The sequence below is a fragment of the Apium graveolens genome, chromosome 8, assembly GCF_009905375.1.
Source record: "Apium graveolens cultivar Ventura chromosome 8, ASM990537v1, whole genome shotgun sequence".
NCBI lineage: Eukaryota > Viridiplantae > Streptophyta > Magnoliopsida > Apiales > Apiaceae > Apium > Apium graveolens.
The window spans coordinates 126,942,731-126,965,452 of record NC_133654.1 but is presented as its reverse complement, the minus strand read 5'-3'; positions in this window follow the sequence as shown (position 1 = coordinate 126,965,452).

The window sequence follows — 22,722 nt, the reverse complement described above, 5'->3', positions numbered from 1 at the left end:
TAACACATATAGTGTAAACCTATATTTGTGTTTATATAGTACACAATTACAAGATAACTTCTAATTGATATGGAATATAATTATGTCTTCTAAAATATATCAATCAGATATCTTATACAATTCTTTAAGTCCTCTAACTCTTTCCATACATATCTTCTCTTTGTATTAGTCTTGATCTTCTTTCCTGTAAATCAGCTTTATTCCTTAACAGTTAGTCCTCTCGTACTTAAGTTCTGATATCCATCTTCTGATATTTTTCTTCTGATAATCTAAGTTCTGATATCCTTAAGTTTTGAATTCCAGTACGTACTGATTCCAGTAAGCACTGATATTTCATGTTTGTTAAGATCTGAAAACTAAACGTTAAACATATTAGACATGACATCTCAAATATATCTAACAAGGCTACTCACAGGAAGAAGGAATTGATTATGATGAAACTTTTGCTCCAATTGCAAGACTTGAAGCAATAAGGATCTTTCTAGCATTTGTTGCACATTCAAACTTCAAAGTGTATCAAATGGATGTCAAGAGTGCCTTCTCAAATGGTGAGTTAGAAGAAGAAGTTTATGTGCAACAGCCACCTGGCTTTCAAGATCCAGAATTTCCAAATTTTGTGTATAAGTTACTCAAGGCTCTATATGAACTAAAGCAGGCACCTAGAGCTTGGTATGGCATACTGACATATTTTCTAATTAAACATGGTTTCACTAAAGGAACAATAGACAAGACACTTTTCTACAAGCTGCATGGTGGTGATATGATCCTAGTTCAGATTTATCTGGATGACATCATCTTTGGTTCTACTAATGAGAAGCTCTGTCAAAGATTCTCTAAGCTTATGCAGAGTGAATATGAAATGAGTATGATGAGGGAATTAAGTTACTTTCTTGGACTTCAAGTCAGTTAAAGAAGTGATGGAATCTTCATCAGCCAAACTAAGTATGTTAAAGATTTATTGAAAAAGTTTGGCATGGTTGATTGTTCACCTGCATCTACATCTATGTCTATAGCAACAAAGTTGAATAAAGATAAAAAGGGCAAGAGTGTAGATATTTCAAGCTATAAAGGAATGATTGGATCATTTCTTTACTTAACTACAAGTAGACCAGACATCATGTTTGCTACATGTCTGTGTGCAAGATTTCAAGCCAATCTAAAAGAATCACATTTGATGGCTGTGAAGAGAATTTTTAGGTACTTGAAGGGGACTCCAAACTTAGGATTGTGGTATCCTAAGGGAACTAGTTTTGAAGCTGTTTGATATACAGATGCAGATTTTGCTGGATGCAGGGTTGACAGAAAGAGTACTAGTGGAAGCTGTCAGTTTCTTGGACAAAGACTTATATCCTGGTATAGCAAGAAACAAAAATATGTGTCAACTTTCACAGCTGAAGCTGAATATATAGCTTCTGGAAGTTGTCGTGCTCAAGTGCTTTGGATTAAAAATCAGCTAATGGATTATGGCCTAGTGTTACAAAAAAATTCCAATCATGTGTGACAATACTAGTGTTATATCTATTGTGGCTAATCCAGTTAATTACTCTAGGACAAAGCACATTGATGTAAGGTACCATTTTATTAGAGAACATGCTGAAAATGGTACCATTGAGCTCATTTTTGTTCTAACAGAAAAATAATTAGCTGACATTTTTACTAAACCTTTGGATGAAGCAACTTTGACTAGACTTGTAGGTGAAATTAGAATGCTCAATTCTTCATCCTCATGTAAGAACTCAGCTAATATGTTGCAGCAGATTAATTTCTAGTAAATCTAAATTAATTTGATTTAATTAGAAATTAACTGAAATATGAATTATAAATATTTCATAAATCTCTGCATATTTATTTTTCAAAATTCAGCTTGGAATTTTTCAAATACTAAGAAAACTTTTGATTGTTAGTTTACATTTTTAATATGTAAAATTAACACAAGGCAGAATCAAAGTGATCAAAAGTATATATAGAGAACTGAGTTCTCGATAAGTCTAACTGGCTTATCGAAAAGTCATTTTAATACTTCTCGAGTGAGTTCTCGATAAGTCAATTTACTGACTTCTCGAGTGACTTCTCGATAAGCTTTATAATGACTTATCGATAAGTCATTGTAGAATTCTCTATATGTGTTAACTTACAGAGTTCCCTACAAGTATAATTTTAGACTTATGAAGAAGTCAGAACTGAAATAATTTAATTCAATAAATTATTTTAGTAAAATACTTTTGACAAAATTAATCTGATTTTATTTTGATTATTCAAATAAAAATTGGAAACCGTTCAGTCCATTTTTGGACAAACTGGGTATTTATTCGACATCTCGATAAGTTAATGTTTAGTTCTCTAAAAGAGTAAACTAAAATGACTTCTCGATATGTAATTCTCTTTCAAAATGACTTCTCGATAAGTATACTCCAAACATCTATTTTTGACTTCTCGATAAGTCATCTACTTTACTATAAATACCCAGACATCTCGATACATATATACTTACGCCTCCGAGAACTCTAAGTGACCTAGCTTTTTCAATTTAAAACCGATTTCTCTCTCATTTTGAATCCTTTCTCTCTAATTTCTTTTATCCATTAATCTTCACACTCATAACAATGGCAGCAAACAATATTGTACCCTTCATCCCAAAGGAGACTAACTTCCTTCCATTTTTAGATGCAAATCAAGCTCCTGAAACTTTAAAAAGTTTTTTCAAGTTCTTGTCTGAGACCTATTTTGTTGGATCTCACACAACTAATCCAATTCTCTATCTGGATATTTTGGGTGATTTCTGGAATACAGCTGTAGCTAGGACAGTTGTGCTTGAAGATCAATCTTCAAGCCTGGTTGTTAACTGTCAAATCAAAGGACAACAGGTTGAGATAATTGAAGCTAATATGAACTTGGCCTTGAACATTTTAATTGACAAGATAGTAGGGATCCCAATTCAGGATGAGTTGTATGAATTTCTGGACTTCATCAACTACTCTGAGAAGATTAACTTGGCCAGCTTGAACAAGAAAAATCTGAGAAGGGATTGGTCTTTTTTGTTTGATTCTGTGATAAGAGCTTTCACATGCAGAAAATCAGGATTTGACAACATTTCTAGTGTTGTTCAGAAGCTTGTCTACTCAATGGTTCACAACAAATAGATCAATGTAGGACACTACATTCTGGAGGAAGTGAGCACCAGGCTCATCATGCCATTCACTTCAAGAGGTAAACAAATTTTCCTTCCTAGATTCATTATGTAATAACCCCAATTTTTGGAAATTTTTGAAACCTTATGAATAGTGATTTTGCAGATTATGCTGAATAAGAAAACCTTTCATGCCACACTATGTAGGGGTTCTTTTATTGATCTTCTGGGATATTATTAGTACTCTATGTGGTATATAAGTGTATGTAATGATCGTCAGAATCCAAATCCGAACACTTTGATTTTTCCCGGAAATCCACCAAATATCGAAAGAATTGAGTATAAGGTAATAGGATAAAAAGGATTTAAATTAAAGGATTATAAGAGAGGATCATAAAAGGAATATAATGTATTGAGAAAGGTTAAGGAAACCCAAGTAATAAGATCCCAGGTATGATCCCTCAAACGAGAAACGAGAATGAAAGTTAAGCGAACCGTATAACAGATCAGCGGTCATTAGGCAAACAATTAGGGAGTTAATCAAGGAGGTTAGGGATGATGAGGTCATCCAACCAATAAGAAGAGGGCAAGTAAGGGATGATGACATCATAAGCATGACATAAGGGGAAGGAGATGTGGTTGATTTAAAACCACACAAAGTTTAAGGTTAGAAAGGTAATTAACCAAAAACAAAACAAAAACAACCAAGCTAAGCTAAACAAATCAAAAACACAAAATCATTTCATTTCTCCCACATTGCTCTCGGCTTTTTCTCATTTCAAAGAGAAGAATTTTCAAAATTCAAGTTCCCAGCTTCCTAAATTGGTAAGATAATTATCTAGTACTCCTTATTCATAGTTATGGCTATCCTATGAGTTTAAGCCTCCAAATCATTCACAATCTTCTCCAAGAAATCAATGAAGAAGATAATGAATAGTGATTTCAAGATTTTTAACTTGATTTTTCTTGTTTTTCCTTTAAGATCCGAGCATCCCTAAGACATCTCAAGGCTTCTTAAGGCTTCCTAGCTACTCACATCACTTCAAGGAAGGTATATCATCTCCAAACCCTAGCTTTACTTTGTATATTAGGATGATTTTGGTTTTTATGGTAATAGAGTAGCTTAATGCTTGTTGGTTTAGAGTTTGGGTTGGAATGGTGGTGAATTGAATGTTGAAATCTTATGGTTTGGTTAAAGGACTTAAGTATAGTTTAAATTCAAATTTAAGAATAAGTATAATTGTTAATATTGAGTTGATTGGGGCTGTTATGATGTAGTGTGGATGGATGTTGGTTGTATGAATGAATTGGGATTGATTGGTGATTGAATTGGAATGGTATAAAATTGGGAAATCGCGTAAACATAGCCGTCGTAATGTCCGATTTACTTTAGACTGCTTTTGTTCATAACATTAGGACCCGAGAACTCCCTACTAGGTTTTGACCATTGCCATTTTTAGATAGTTCATGTTACGAGCTTCGTTTTGATATGTGGTTCGTTTGATTCCGATGTACGGTTTAGGAGAAACGGCCGTTTTAAGTAACGACGTTTCGCGAACGAATCATTACCCCTCGCCTTACTTTGAAACCTTGGTTAAGGACCTTAAATGACTAATTGGGGTATGAAACATTTATGTAAAGTGGATTAGGCAGTTGGTAAGGTACTCGCGAAAGAATCTCCTTAAAACCCTTAATGGTTAATTTATTAAAAATAGTGGAGCCGAGGGTACTCGAGCGACTTAAGTGAATTGTTAAGCGCGAAAGCGAACGTTAGGACTCTAAATAGCTAAAGTCTAGTTTCTTAAGCGACCGGGGTTTAATTCCGACTTATGTTGTTGTTCATAGGTTATCGGACCCACTCTAAGCTTAAGTCCATCCGGGAGCACTCAGGCAAGTTTTCTACCCGCTATACTGTTGTTGTGATGTATATATATATATGCATTGTCTTGTGATAAATGCATGTTGGTTAATTAGCAAATTCTTGCGATATATTGGAGCATGCTGATATGGTATATATGCATGTCTGTTTTGTAATCTGGTTATCTATCTGTTGATTTCAATGCTTATAGTTGCATAATACCTATGCTAGAGATAAGCGGTAATTTGCATATACCCTTAGAAAAGGGGACCCCAAGGTGAACATATTTCTAAACCGGGAGTCGATGTTCCCGAGTATATATATATATATTTATATATATATGGATAGAGTTTCTAAAAACTATTGATCAAATAAGGTTTATTCGATAACTTTATTTTATTTAATGAATATTATTTGAATATTCATTCGAGGACTTATGACTCTGTTTATTCTATTTAATGATTATTAGTTGGATATTCATTTGAGGATGTATGACTCACTTTATTTTATTTAATGAATATTATTTATAATATTCATTCGAGATATTATGACTCCGCTTATTATTTAATAATATTCTTTATTTTATTAAAGAATAAAGTTTCGATAATCAAACTTATTTTCGATTATTCAAATAAAGATAGTACTTTCGTATAAGTATATCTTTGGTTATTTAATATCCATTTCAAGTATGAGTTTTAAAACTTCTACTTCAAATATTTTTAATAAGGATTATCTTTATGAGAATATTATTTAAATAATAATATTCAGATATTTCTAATATATCGGGACTGATTTATTTTAATAAATCAGCAGTAATCCAAACATTCTTAAAAATGTTTTCGAGTCTTCAAAATGATTTTGTAAAGTTAGAGTGGACCCCAAAACTCATTTTATATTTAAGATCTTCCTTTCAAAGGGGATTTAAATACTCGCTCAAAACCTGGGGGATCCAGCTCTGTGGTGTATTTTACATTCGCAACGTGGTTGCTGTTTTGAGAAAACAAATGAATTGATTACTTACCCAACGTTCGGGAAGTAAGCCCATCTAATTGAGTCGGCATAAGCGACAGGCCGGGGTACGGTCTATCAAAGTGTAAGTGGCTGGGTGGCAGTCCATCAACGCATAAGAGGCCGGGTGGCGGTCCAGCACAAGGTCCTTATGTGGCCAGGGTGATGACCGGTGGGGGATTCATCCATCTACTAGTAGAAAAGGTTACTTTTTGGTATCTTTGCCTGATCAGCAAGATATCAGGTTTATGCCAAGGTTTTCTCCTTTCCAAATTCATTGGATATTGCAACTCTGTTTATTATTTTCATAACAGAGGTTTTAAAGGAGTGTATGAATGTATATATATAGGTGTGTGTATATATATATATATCGGGACTTGATGAAGTATCTCGTAACTTCATTATTTATAATGATATTTCAAGGATTGAATCTATTCAAGTCTTATCTTGTAGTCTCATCTATGTGATGAACTTTTGAAACTGATTATAACTTGAACGGTGGTAGTTCAAGTAGTATTTGGGAAAGATATAAGTATACTAGGGTATCTTGTAACTTCATCTTTTCAACTTATATCTGGTTATTGATTATCTTATGCATGACAAAGATTTTCAGAAAAATGTTGAGACAAGGTTAGATATATGAGATCACCTTGCAACGATATTTTTTTTATATACAGTTATAAACTGGAACTCTGTGTATATTATGCATGGAAGAGGACTTCCAAGATTTTGAAAAGTATATATACATATATACTGAATATTTTGCGTTTTGGTCGCGGCAAGATATCCAACTTGGTTCATTTCTTTTGACCAAGACTTTCATGAGTACTATGAGAATGCTCATATATTGTTAATCATTATACATATTATTTTGGTGGGCTTGTTGCTCACCCTTGCTTTCTTCTTTCATCACACAACATCAGATAGACAAGATGAACAGGACCAAGCTCCCAATTCGCGAGTGGATAGGAAACGTTCCGCAGTTTCCTATAGGCGTTGATGTCGCTGTAGCTGAGGTAGGAACTACTAATAGGCTAGGCTTTCAACTTTTGATGTACCAGATTTATGTATATTTATGAATTGTAATAATGGCAAAGATATGTAAATTTATTCAGAAACCCTTTTAAAGTGTATTGGCATATAATGGTGGAATAAAACGACTTGTGATTATTTTTGGATATTCATCTCTGAGATTATAACTTGTGGTGTGTGTGTTTATGGTGGGGTCACAGTACAGAGTAGTTGATTATTTATTAAGATTGGGTGTTATGAAGGAAAATGGAACTCATGACAACCCGGATCCCCGACCCCAGATTTGGGGGTGTTACACATTATGTCTACTTTAAATCATAAAGTGAATGACATATATATGATTGAAGGTGTAGATAGGTCACTAATAGGCAACTGTAAGCAAGTGTCCAAAATTCTATTTGGATCACTTACTACTAAAAATAAGGTACAGGTGGGTCTTAAGTTACACGTTTCATGATTGAAAGATTTAAGATCTATCCTTATCCTATGCATGACATGAGAACCAATGTAAGTCAAACTAGTGCAACAATGGTTCCTGAGCCTGTGGAAGCACAAACACAGGCACACCCATAGGAACCTTCCAATGCTAAGCCTACTTCTTCAAAACCATTAGCATCTAGGAAACCAACCACTTCATCCTCTCAAAAGAGTGAAGTGAGTAAAAAGAAGAGAAATGAGATAACCCTTATTGTAATGAATGAGAGTGGTGAGGATCAAATATAACCTGAGTCACTTTTGGTGAGAAAAAACAAAGAAGACTAAACAAACTGAGTTGACCACTCAAGCCACCTCTGTATCCTCCCAAAAGGGTACAGTTGTACAAATGGGGAAAAACAGATTCTAGAGACATCCTCTCAACAGGATGTTTCTATTGATAAGAGCATTCTCCCCAATGCATCTTGTAAAGAGTCTGCACAGCCAACACTTGAACAAATCCAAGTGTATGGTAGGAGAAATAAGGATGGCACACACAAGGAGAGCACATCCCTTGAAGCTCCCTCGTCCATTCAAGGGGATCTGCCAACACTCAATTCTGAGCTTCACAATCTTATATCTAATATTTCTTCTTCCTATTCTGAAACACTTGAATCAAATCCTCAAGTGTTGCCCCAATCAAGTGACTTGGTTCAAGAAACCTTGCTCACCACCCAGAAACCATAATTAGTTGGTGAGAGGCTACATGCTAGGGTAGACCTTGATGACACCAACACAAACATGGGGAATTCATCAGTTTTTACTGAAGACCCCATGGAGTTCACAAATGCACCTTCATGTGCAAATCAGTCTTCACAGACTGTTAGGTTTGAGGGTAGTACTCCTAAGGGGGGGCTATCTAAATCCTCTCCAATTCAATTGGAGGTTCATGTTCAGGGAACAACTCCCCTCAAAACCCTGGCTGAAATTGCTTTGACAATTGAAGCTGGGAGTACAATTGCCAATGATACTGTCATAGAGGAGGCAAGTATAACACATTTAAGTGACAGTGTGGTGCAAGGCACACAAGGGTTTGAGGTTGGTGCAAATAACAGTAAAACAGTCAAATCCCCTCCAATTCAAATAGAGGTTCCCATAACTGGTGAGGAACAACACCCTATCATAACCACAGTGCAAACTGTGAGTTCAACTGTGACTTCTGTCATAGGTGGTTCTATCCATTCAAACCAACCCTCAACTTCCCAATCTCAACCTCAACCATCTCATCTCATCGCATCTCCCAGTGGATCCAAGAAACTGAAAATCAACCTTCAACTACTGAAGATCTTGTAGTTGACCAGATTAGAGGCCTTGCACAAATCTCACAACAGCTTCTCACATCCAACATGTCAAATCAGGACTACCAAGCTATCATGCTCATCTACCAGGCAGATGTTGAAGAAAATCAAGCAAAAATTATTGATGAAGCTGGTCAGAATGCAAATTGTGATGCTTGGCTAGATAAGGAATTCTCTATTGAAATGGATGTTGTGCTAGCTCAGTTCAGGGAGGATTATATCACTATTTTGGGAAGCAATGCTAGATCCCTAACTCCTCAGGAAGTGTATGATGCCATCAATGATGTATACAAAGCTCAAATCAAGTCCTTCCACAACTATGGCAAGGCACTTCAAATCACATTGAATGGACATCAAGATAAAATAATGAAGATGGTAAGGGAGAAGATGGATCAAATTATCCCTTCTCAGATGAAGATTAAAAACAAATTCTCCAATTTTGCTGATCCGATGTCTAGGTATGATCTGAGTGGAGTAGAGACAAGTGTCAAAAATCTTTTAACCTCTTTTTTGGCTCTAAATGCACAAGTTCAACAATATATTATTAATTCCAATGATACAAGACTGAAGTTGGATCAAATGCACACTAGCAGATACACTCTTTCAGCCTTGCTCATGGATGAAATCAAGAAGGCTGTGCAGGACACTTTTGGGGTTTCTACATCTACTTCTACTGTAGGATCATCTACCCAAGATATTCAAGATCTCAAGGCACAGGTTGCTTCTCTAGAGACTCCAAATGCCTCCCTCAATGCTCAAGTTCAGGCTTTGACTTCTCTAGTACAGAGTCAACAATCAGATATCAAGACCCTGGTGGATTCTCATAAGCATCTCCAAATGCAGAATTCTGTTGCTTTGGGGGGCATCATGGGAAAACTCAACATACCACTGCCCTTACTACCTGAAGGCATTAGGCCAGAATTACCAACTACCCTACTCATGCCTATCACCAAGACTAAGGGGGAGATTGAGGCTAGGATTCAACAATCCAGGGATGCAAAATCTAAGTCTAAGGAGCCTATTCAGGTTGGTCAAAGATCTTCACATACTCAAGTCTCTCATGATATTGGAAAAGAAAGACTTCTAAAAGCTGCAAAAGGACCAAATCAAGATCAAGAATTCAGTGAACTTCTTGCAGTACTAAGAATGTCTCTTCAAAACAACTATATGACCTACAAGAAAGCTTTGGCCAAGAACATCAACTTCATCAGGGCAGAAGTTGTAAAAATTGAGAATTTCTTGGAGAAAAGAATTGTTGTGAATATCAATGATGGTGGTATGGACAGATGTCTTCAGGTATCTCTTCGAAATCTTAAAACCTTAAGAGCATCTGAACTGGATGTAATGATTGACAGAGTAAATCCAGTTATTCCAAAAGGCACTCAACTTCTCCAAGAGCTAAAAAAGGCACATATAGCAGCTTTTCCAGAAGCCTATCTATATCCAAATCAAGGAGTAGTTTATGTCTGTCCAACAACCAAACAAACCAGACATCTTCTTGTTCCTAAATATTGTGTTATATCAAACATGAGGCTAATCATGTCCTTGCAGTCTGATTAAAAGTACAAAAGGAATAAGAAACATGAGGATGTTGAGGTGATAAAGATTTTGGACAGATATATCTTAAATCCTGACACCATACTGCCAAATACTCAATACAATCTAAGAAAAGACAAGGATGATAATGAGCAGAAGGATGACAAACAAAAGCCTTCTGGCTCAAATCCAAGTCAAGCTTCTAAATCAACTGGCAGCAAGGACAAAAGTCAAGGGGAGAAGAAGGAGGATGAAAAGAAGGATGGTGAAAATAAAAGGAGAGGAGAAAGGAGGAGCAAACAAAGACATGATGGCTCAGAACCACAACAAACCCAAAAATCCAATAAACTCTAGTTCAACCTTCAAAGCCAACAACCTCAATCATCAAACCACCTCTAACCTCTAAGCCAAAGTTTCTATACAAACAAACTGTAAACACTTTCCTAAGAACACCAATCACCTCAAACCAAACATCTCTCAAGAAAATCACAAACTTACCTTTAGACAAGCCTTCACTCAAAATTCACTACAAAACTGTTGGGAGGAAACCTAAAAAGGCTAAGGATGCTGAAAAAGTACAAGTTACTGAAAGGGCCATCTGGAACTGTTTCAAGCAAAGTGACTTTCTACCTTTAAATTGGTGTATCTCAGATGAAGATTATTTTCAACAACTAGCTGAGGAAATAGTTAGAGTCTGGGTTGTATCTCTAAGGGAAGTTAGGATTTACAATGAAGATGGGTCCTTCACATTCCTTGGTTGTGCTTTAATGGACTCTCTCTCCCCCACAGAAATCAAGAGAGTGATAAGCTTGCTAAAAGACAGGGATACTTCTACAAGAGCATGGAGATCAATTTTGGTTGAGTAATTGATTATAAGGGAGGAAAGAAGAAAAAGAAATGAAGATGAATATGAGGAGAGGGTTGATAATAAGGGAGGAAAGGAGAACAAGGAATAAGGCTGAATATGAGGAGAAGATAAGGAATAAGGCTGAATATGAGGAGATACAGAAACAAAAACAATCTTTGTCTGATGCATGTAACTATTTAAACTCAAGAAATCACCTAACGTATAAATGTTGTAATTGTGTCAATTTTTATGTATTAGTCTTATTTTCCATTGAAGCTTGGGGTTAGTCTTGTTAACAGGCATGAATTTGTGAAAAGCAGTCTTCTCACAAATTGGGGGAGATTATTGTGCAAGACATGCTTATACAATAACAAGACTAGGTCAAATTGACAACCCTGAGTAAGTTGTATTATAATCTAAGTTTGCATTTTGTATTGTACCACTTAAGTCTGTGAAAATGTTCAAGGGCAGACTGGAGTTTTTTTCTATAAACAGTATCAAGCCTAAGTATTTTATCTGGAAGAAGATCAAGAAGATCATGCCTTGGAAGAATAATGAAGAAGCTTGGAGTTGAATAAGTATGTTTTGGGAAAAATATTCTAAGTCAAGATCTCTACAAGTCACATATTAAGTGTTATATAGAAGTCATTCGAGAACTCCAGAATGACTTATCTAGAAGTCAGGAAAGCTACTAGAGAACTCAGAGATATCGACAAGCCAATTTGAAGACATTGAAGACATGAAGAATGAAGATATCGACAAGTCATTTCTTTAACAGAGAACTCTGAGATATCGATAAGTCTATTTTTCACTAGAGAACTCAGACTTATTGATAAGTCTATTTATCATTAGAGAACTCAGAGTTATCGATAAGTCTATTTGTCATTTGAGAACTCAGAGTTATCGCTAAGTCTATTTATCATTTTAGAACTTAGAGTTATTGATAAGCCAAAGTGAAGGCATGAAAATAAGAGATCTCGACAAGACAAATTCTATTATAGAGAACTCAAAGATTCGATAAGTCATAACAACTATAGAGTGAGTAGAGATCTCGATAAGCCAATATACTTATCGAGATGTCAAGTTCTCTATATGCCAAACTGGAAATCTCGAGGTAAAACTCAAAGTACAAAGTGCAGACCAGTTCAATATCCAATATTATCAATCAACAAACAATTCAATCAGTTGGATTGACAAGTCTATAAAAAACAGCTTGAAGAGTGCAAGATCAAAGGTCAAGATTAACTGGCAAAGTAAAGTCACAGGTGTGCAAGATTAGGAAAGATACACTAAGCTAGAAATAGAAAGATTTGATTATCTAAAAATAAGGTTTGGTACATGTTGTTGCATGCTGTATAATAACCAGTGTTTATTGTTCTATAAAGTAAACACTGAATGCTTTGTTAGAGGTAACAATTTAGATCAGAAAAATCTTGGATTCTCTCAAGAAAGATACTAAGATCTTTATCAATAAAGAGCCTAGAAATTTTGTAGCAAAACATTCTTAATTTTAATATAAAATTAAGTAACTTTTAAAAGATTTGTGTTCACTGTTTTATTTGTCTAAATTTAGTACTAACACATTTTACTACAAGATTTTAATTTTACTTTGTTCACCATCAAAAACACTTCAAGAAAAGCAGAAAAACACTAACACACATTCACCCCCCCCCCCCATGTGTGATTCATTATCTAACCCAAGGAAAATACAAAGAATCAAAAGATTAGAATAAAGCTTGAAGTCAGTTTATAGGTCACTAAAAGAAGCTCATTTATATGTTCATGCTTCAGTGAAGAATAAAGATTTAAGACTTTCAGGGTTTCATAAATGATGAAGGTTCAGTGTATAAGTGTCACAGGATGATTTCAGTGTATTGGCTTTGATTGAAGATAGACAGTGTTCGAAGCATAGGAATCTGAAGAATTGAAGACATGGTATAAGACAGAGGTTAAACAAGACAGCTGTAGTCTTGAAGTTATACTCACTGACAGGAGTTCATTTATATGTTCAAGCGTCGGTGAAGAATAGTGAATGATGTATTCAAGATTGTTGTAGCAATAAAGACGTTGTCTAAAGTACCAGAAAGGATTCCAGTGAAAGTATAGTTGTTTATTGACAATCAGTATTTGAAGCGATAAAGTTGTTACAAGCTTAACAATGTAATCAAGGCTATAATATGAAGACCTGAATCGGGGTTAGTCGTCTGTGAACCAGACCAGTTGCACTAGGCGTCAACAGCTCGTGAAAGGAATCTGGGTATTATTTTTAGAAGAATTGTTAAGTTGAGGAACGTACTTGAATTGAACGTTTATCTGTTAAAGTACGAGAAGAGGTACACAGGGAATACAACTAAATAGCTGGAGGGATTGACCTAGTTCAAAGTTTAATTGTTAAATTAAATAAATTTATTTAATGGGCTTTAATATAATTTATTTAATAAACTTAAAATGATTTATTCTATAAACTTTCAATAAGTGTATATTATAAATCTAAATTAGTTTATTGATATAAGTTATATTTAAGTTTATTTTTATAAATTAATTTAGTTACAATTTAAACTTAAAAGAAAAGAAAAAAAAGAAAACAAAAACAAAAAGAAACCTAGACAAACGAAAAGAGAAAAAGAAAAGTAAAAACAAAAAGAAAACAAAATTAAACAAAAAAAGGAAACCAGACCATATATGGTCGCAGGTTGGTTTTTCAACCAAATGAAGTTAAATACAGATATTATACTTGCATTTGTTAGTCGCCAGTTGGTAAATAAAGAAACCAAAACATGTACTGTTGCAAGTTGGCTAATACTAGTCGCAGGTTAGCTTTTTGTGAAATAAAAGATTCAAGGTCGCCAGGTTGCAAATAAAAGGTCGCAAGTTACAAAAAAGAATATTCTCGGTCGCCACTTACTCCTCAGCCACATCTTTGTTGTACAATCAATTAATTTGTGTGGTTCAATTTCAGCCACATATTTTAATTGAATATAAAGTCTACACTTGGCAACAGAAGAATTTAGCAATCAAGATTGGACTTCTCTGTTCATCTTCTCTCGCAAAAGTGCTGAGATTTGCAGCAAAGAGATACAGAGGAGATATACACACAAATCTATATCAGTTATTCTTCTCACCGGAGTAACGTTATAATGCCCGATTTAACTCTTGTATATTCATAAGGGCATTATAATCGTTACTCGGTAATTAAATCCTTAGTCAAACAAAAGTTAGATCATTGTATATGATTTAATTTATTGATCTTTATAGAAGCTAGGAACTTTGTTGTTCTTAGATTGTAGCCGGTTAATTTATTTACCGGAGTGTAGCATCACCCCTCGCGGATTTATAGATGAATATATATTTCCCCGAATATCTTGTGTTCCTCATTTTACTGTTCTAAACACTATTCACCTCAAGAACACAGAACCACTAACCGGACACTAAATTTTATATCTGCAAAAGATTCGAAATAATTTTTTTAATTTAGTGAGTATCGTATTCAACCCCCCCTCTACGATACTTCGGGACCTAACAGTATTTAATGAAGTTAGAATCCCATGTTTTATTCTCATATAAGTAAATCACTTTTTAAAATCTTAGTTTAAGTTTGCTAGTATAATCTCTTTAGTAGTTAATCAACTCAATTTGTTACTTGTCTTAGCTGTGAACGATAATTATATATTGTTGCATAAGTGCATAATCAGAACTTAACTTAAACCAATCCTTGTGGGAATGAACTTGACTTATATCTTATACTACTTGTGATCATGTGTGCTTGCGTGTATTTTCGCGTGTGTTTTAGTGCAAACAAACTCCAAGGTCGACTACGGGCGAATCCCCTTTTTTGCTAACCTACGGATATGAGGCTATGATTCCCGTAGAAGTGGGAGCAGGATCATTGTGAAGGGATTTATTCGTGAAGGAATATGCAGAGGTCAATCAAAGGCTCCACTTGGATTTCCTAGACGAAGCTAGAATGAATTCTCAGTTGAAACTTGATGCATATCAGCAGAGAATTGCAAGGTATTTCAACAAGAGGGTGAATTCTATAACTTATAAGGTTGGAGAACTTGTTTTACGAAAAGTCATGCCAAATACTAAAATAGCTCAGTATGGAGTGCTTGGACCTAATTGGGAATGATCATACAGGGTCAAAGCTATACTTTGGAAGGGGACTTATCGTTTGGAAGATTTAGATGGCAAGATCATCCCTCGGGGTAGTATATATGACTAAGAACCTTGGAATTAGCTAAAGGATAAAATTTTCAAATAATTTCCCCACAGAGCATAGTAGCCATGGATTGGTGTAATTTTTACACTAGAGTGCATTATTAATAAAAGGGAAAGATATTTAATTATCTATTTTTCAGAATATAATAGTAAGATTATGCATCAGGCGCTCCCTAAGCGTAGAGACGCCTCAAAAAACTCTACTTGTCATAGTTCTATTCAAAAGATAAGAGAGCGCACCCGATAGCAGGAATCCCCCAGACAATATATAGTTAAAAACTCTACCAGATCATAAGGCATATCCTAAATTCATAACACAAAAAGCAAAATGAATATTGCGAGATATGCCATGGCCAAGAAGGCACGCCTTCAATATAAAACTGTTTTAATCAGTGCAAAGTTTGATGTTTCTTTATAGGCGCGCCCCGACAGTAAAGGTGTCCTAAATAGATGAGGACGCGCCCTATGTATGGAAGTATCTCAATCAAATTTACTTGGGGTGTTCATAAAAGAAGAACAAGAAAAGCATTTGCAGATAAATAAAATAAAATTCAACACCTACAGGGCGCGCCATGGTAGTAGAGGCGCCTAAATAACTTTACCTTATAAAATTTCTATTAAAATTCTATACAAAAGTAATACATATTATACTATACAAACCTGGGAAACAGTTATATAGGAACAGAAGGCGTGCCCTATATCTTGGGCTCGCTCTAAAAGTTGAAGTACCGGATATTTAACTTAGAAAATATATGAAGAAACAACAAGCAAAAGTACTTATCAAATAAAACCAAAGGGAAAGTAGCAGAAAGTAGAGACTTACAACTTTGCACAACATCAAAAGAGGGTTGGCTCCTCAAATTATTAAAGGATTTAATTCAAACAAGATTTAAAGGTAGCGAAAAATTGGGGCGCGCCTTGAGTATCATCAGTTGGAGGAATTGACTGAAGGGGAACAGAATTATCAACTTTAGGCACGTCTTTGGGCGCGCCTTCCTCTTCTTCTAGCCCAAGCTCAATTCTTCTCTCTTTGATTTCTACTGCATACTCTTTCTTGAATTCCATCAACAGTTTCCTCGCCAAACTTCTCAAAGGTATATTCAGGGTCGTTTGCTACGAACCCAATCCTGTAGAAGTGGAAACCATTGGAAAAGGCCTCATCTATTGCTAGCCTTCTCTATTCCATCCAGCCATTCTTCTCCTGGTCCTCAAGATGTTCCACTCTTAATTTTGTCTCCGCAATCTCTTTATGGAGAAGCTCAGCCTTCTTGTTGGCAATTTCAAGTTGAGAAGTCAAGTTTTCCACTTTTCCCTTGAGATAAGAGATCTGAGAGTCTTTTGCTTTGATATATTTTGAGTGGAGAAGGTCCTTGTCTTTTAAGTTGTTCTAGAGGATGTTATTGTCTCCTTATAACCTGTCCAGGCGCGCCTTCTCCTCCAAGATCATGTCTACAGCCTGAGTAGAATGGAACATGAGCTGGCAGAAAGCTTTGACTGAAGCTCTATCGATTCTTCCAGGCTCATAGATTTCCATTGCCTGATTTCATCATCAATAACATAAATGGACCCAAAAGGGGCAAGGAAGCTAAGAGCAGAAGAAGAAGAACCAGAAGGCGCGCCCTCCGTCCGGGGTTTTTTAGACGTTTCTTGATTCTCTATCAAGTCCACCACACTCCTCTTTGGGATAGGAGTCGGCTGAGATACTGAGATGGGAGTTGAAGCAGGTGTTTGTGTTAGATCACACAACACTGTAGAAGGGGGTTGAATACAGTGTTAATACAATCAAATCGATTTAACACAAGTATGTAACAAAGATCAAGTATATTGAATAAACTCTGTTATAATAAGAATTGTTGTTCTCTCTCAGTGATGAACAAATATCACTAAGAGCTGCTAGGTTATAATGTATAATCTTCTCGATAATGATAACACATACAGTGTAAACCCTAAGTGTGTGTTTATATAGTACATAGTTACAAGATAATTTCTAATTAATATGGAATACAATTCTGTCTCCTAAAATATATCAATCAGATATCTTCTACAAGTCTTCCAGTCTTCTAACTCTTTCCATGCATATCTTCTTTTGTTTTAGTCTCGATCTTCTACTGTAAATCGGCTTCCTTCCTTAATTGTAAGTCCTCCCGCACTTTAGTTCTGATATGACCTTAAGTTCTGATATTAAGTTCTGACTTCCAGTAAATCCTGATTTCAGTATGTCCTGATTTGTCCTGTTGTTAAGTTCTGAAAACTAAACACAAATCATATTAGACATGACATCTCAAATATATCTAACAATCTCCCCCAACTTGTAAATTATACAAAATATACAAGTTAATAGATTTGATGATGTCAAAAACATTTAAGTACAAATGCAAATAAGAGTTTAACTAGATAACTAACTATAATTTACAGTCCTTGTAGCTTTTACCAATCTCACTGAGTCAATCTGAATCCAAAATGATTCTTGACAAAGCTTGATATCAGCTTTTCTTCTTTACTCCTCAGGACTTGAGACATTGTAGTCTTGACTTACTTCATCTCTTCATTTTGAATTCCAATCTGATAGATTGCAGTCCTTAAAGAAGAGATATGGTTTCTTTCTAAACCATCATTCAGTCTAATTACCCTTTGGTGAGAAGAATCTTCATTGTAGCACAGACATTTCTCATTCAGTAACACTTCAAGCTTAGCAGAATCTTTCCTCATTGGAATTTCACTTCCATCATCTTCAACAATACTAGGAATGAATTCTATAACTCTTGAATTAGAAATTCTTGCTTTATCTCTGATGGTCTTCAATATGAAGTTTGACCAACTTCTGGTAATATCAGACTTTACCTCTAAAAGGTAATTAAAGAATTGAAGTTCTTTCCGTGATTTGTTTAGCACATCTGATTCTGACATCTGATATGTCCTTCCATCTTCTAAAAATTTAATCAGATTTTCCTTGACAGTGTGCTTGTCATGAACATCCAGTACCACTTGAACAGAGATAACCTTATTAAGCTGTTTCTGTGTAACATCTTCAAGAGGTCTGTCAGTCAAAAGAAATGGATCTCTGGTAGCAACTTCATGTCCTGTCATGACCTTAGCTTCATCAGAACCTAGTCCAACCCTGTCTTTTGGTTCTCTAGCATTTAACCCAATAGTCATAAAGTCAGATAACAGTTGGCTTTTCTTTGGATCTTATGGTTTGACATTTTTCCACAGAAGTTTCTTTTTATCAGCTACTTCCATTTTGTCTAAATCAACTTGAGCATTGTCAGAGGTTGATGTCTTGATGACTTTATCTGAACTTGTTGTTTTTGTTGTTGCTTGCAATTCTTTACTCTGAACAACTTGAGCTTTGTCAAAGGTTGTCTTTGATTCTTCAGAAATCTTCTTTCTTTTCAGAGTTTAAACATCTGCATCTTTAGCAAGAATATCATCAGTAACTTGAACCATTTTGCACACTGGTTTTATCAGAATTTAAGGAATTTTCATTTCCTGTGGCTTGATTGATTCATCAACTTTTCCTTTCCCTTTGTCTTTGGGATCAATCTCAATCTGTGATCTTGTTTTGGGCTTTGATGCCTCAGTATTTAATTTCTCCTTGATCACAATGCCTTTTTCCTTAGGCCTTGGAGGTTTCTTTGCAACAGAAGCTTTTGGCTTTAGATTTTTCTTTTCAGCTTTAAATCTAGCTTCTTCCTCCTTGAGATTTTCTAAATCTATTCCTGGATTATGTTTCAGAAACAATCTTCTAGCAATTTCCTCATCAAGTGTCTGAATATTTGGATCTTTGTATTAGACTGTAGTCTGCTTCCCCTTGAGCTTCAGAGTTTGCATGAACTTTTGAGAATCTTGACTTCCACCTTGTATCAGAACATCAGGCTTTGTCATCAGACTTTTCTCATCAGAACTTGATATCAGATTTTGAGTTTCAGTACTTGTTATCAGATTTTGAGTTTGAGCAGTCTCAGAACTTGTCTTCTTTTGAATAGAAGATTTACTTGCATCAGTAATTAGTTTCCTTGAAGAAACCTTGCTGCTCTGCCCTTTACTTTGAACTTGACCTCTACTCTTTCTAGGGTTTCCCTGGTCATCAGCTTCATCATCTTTCTTCTTCAGTATTTGATCATTAAAGTATTTGGACTTAACTATCTTCTCCCCCTTTTGGCATCATCTGATAGTAGGAGTGAGAGAAGAAGTTCCACTGAAGATTGAATATCATTCAATTGAGCATGTTGAGAAGCTTAATTAGCCAGGACCTCAGAGATTTGGGCATGTTGCTTCTCTTGAGCTTTTTCAATTGCTTCTACTTTCTCAAGTGTAGGTCTGATAATCCTTGTCTTGTTAAGCTTGATCTGCATATCTAGCTTATTAGCTGATTCCTGTAGTGTATCAACCTTTGCTTGAGTTTCAGAATGTAGACCTTGAAGGCTTTTGGTAGTCAGAGTTGTGATTTTAAGTTGAGTCTTGAAATCAGTACTAGTCATCAGCTCATCATCCTTAGCAATGTGCTTTGTTAGAACTTTAGAGCTTGGAATGAAATTAGAAACATTCCACTTATTGGTCTACTCTACTCCTCTATGAGTTTCATCCCAAGGTACAGGAGCATCTTGTTCAACAAATTTCTTGACCAATGCTTCTTTTCCAAGTACAGGAGCGGAGTATGTACAGAAACACTGTCTCTAGAGCTAGAAGAAGACTTATTATCCTCTGATAACACAGCAGTGTGTGAGGCTATAGGAGTTTCTGATTCAATTTCATCTAAATTCTGATCTTCAGGTTCTTGATCCAGAATTGGTGTAGATGGTATCTCAGCATCAGCATTTAAGATTGGAGAATTATCAGTAGATTGTTGAGCTGTTGTAGGAGGTTTCAAATAAAGAATAGTAGGAATGTGCAGCCTATTGATGTCAATTTCAGGACTTAAGCCAGTATCTTCAACTTAGCTCCATTGAAAATAATATCTTTTGGTGCCATTTCTGTCAAAAATTAAGTGAGAAAAAGAGTGTTTGCAAGGTGTTTGATAAAATGCATTATGAAAAAGAGCTTCAGAGAATATTAGTGGGTGAGAGAAAATAAGAGAGATAAGAAAATGAGAGATGTAGGTAAAAGATTGTAAAATCTTTTAACTTTCTTATTTAAACAACCCACGTGAAATATGGCAGACAGTTTATACCTAGCAATGTGTGAAAAGTCAATAGTTAAAGCAGGAGTTAGTGGGCACTTGAAATAAGTAATAATTACTGTGCACAAGCAGTTGTTCAAGACAAACACGTTTACCACTAACCCAAATAATTATGACTGTTTTTATCTCACCTAATTATATTCTGATTAAATATGACCGTTACAGTATTTACCACAAATAAGTCAAGTAAAAAATAATGACACGTAAGCATCAGAGTTTTCATCAGAATTTAATATCAGAACTTGACTATTATCAGATTTTAACAGTCATCAGAACATGGCTTTTGTACTCAAAAAGTGAATGTTTGTATCTGTGATTCTTCATACAAATATTGACTTGTTTCTTCAGAGTTTGATCATCAGAACTTCCACCAGAACTTGTCCTCGGAATTTATGCAAATGACACTTAACTGTTTGTCAAAAACAACTTAATCACCACAGTAATTTTCATCATTCATAAGGAGTGAAAGTGTATGCATTTAGCAAAATATCATATAAAGATTAAAGTCTGATAAACTTCAGTATATCTTAGAAATAAGGCATAACTAAGAAAAGTGCTTAAAATCTGTCATTAATAATGAAGTCTACTATAGGATAAATTTGTGCATGAGTCCACCTCAACTGTTTGTGCTCATTTTATGCATCTTTTAGATTTCTTTTTCATAGTGGCTTCTCAGAGTAAATGAGTTACAACTACTATTAGAATTTATGCTATTATCAGAGGATTTCTCCAATAATCAGAGAATGTGAAAAGTCACCAAGAAAAATTTATTTGCTTTTCTAATGCATATAACTTAATACAAGCAATGCACATGGGTCTTCCCTTCCACATATTTATTCTAGATCTCAAAGGAGTGCCTGACTTTAATTTTCTTTTCTTTTCTTCAGATAAGTGAGGTTTATCAACATTTAATAAGATTTACTGACATCAGAATTTGACAGATTAGAAGCAAGAATCTAGTTTTTGACTTATTAATAAGATACACAAAGTAAATTTGACTAAGCTCAAAATCAGAATTTTCTTGTGTTAATGAGTTTCCACATAAACAACTAATTCAGACATGAGATTTCTAGTATGTTAAAGACTACTAGGTCAGCATCTAGCACATGTATCCTCATTGGATTGAATAGTCACAGAACATTCAAATCACTATCAGAGTATATAAATCCACATCAGATAACAATCAGCATTTAATGTATTACAATTTAAGCACATATTATATGAAGATAAGACAATCTGTAAACACTGATCATAAAGTTTGATGCATGAGAACAAAAACTAAACAGATTTAGAGAAAGAACCTGAAACCATTCCAAGTTCATTTACCAGTCTTGTAAAAGTAGCTTCACATAGTGGTTTTGTGAAGATATCTGCTAGTTGTTGATCTGTTGGAACAAAATGCAATTCCACTATACCTTCCATCACATGTTCCCTTATGAAATGGTACCTAATGCTGATGTGCTTTATCATTGAGTGTTGAACTGGATTACCTGTCAAAGCAATAGCACTTTGATTATCACAGTAAATAGGTATTTTAGAAAATTCTAACCCATAGTCCAGTAGATGATTCTTCATCCAAAGAATCTGTGCACAACAGCTTCCTGTAGTAATATATTCTGCTTCTACAGTTGATGTGGAAATTGATTTTTTTTCTTGCTAAACCAAGAAACTAATCTGCCTCCAAGAAATTGGCAGCTTCCACTAGTGCTTTTCCTGTCTATTTTGCATCCTGCAAAATCTGCATCTGAGTAACCTATTAGCTTAAAATCTAATTCTCTAGGATACCACAATTCTAGATCAGCTGTACCCTTGAGGTACTTGAAAATTCTTTTCACAGCTATTAGATGAGGTTCTCTTGGATCAGCCTGAAATCTTGCATAAAGACAGGTAACATACATGATATCAGGTCTACTTACAGTTAAATAGAGTAAAGAGCTAATCATACCTCTGTAGTTAGTAATATCTACTGATGAACCAGTATCTTTATCTAACTTGGTTGCAGTGGATGCAGTTGAACAATCTTGCATTCCAAATTTCTTCAGTAAATTTCTGGTGTACTTAGATTGACAGATAAAAGTACCTTCTTCATTTTTCTTGACTTGAAGTCCCAGAAAATAGCCAAGTTCTCCCATCATACTCATTTGA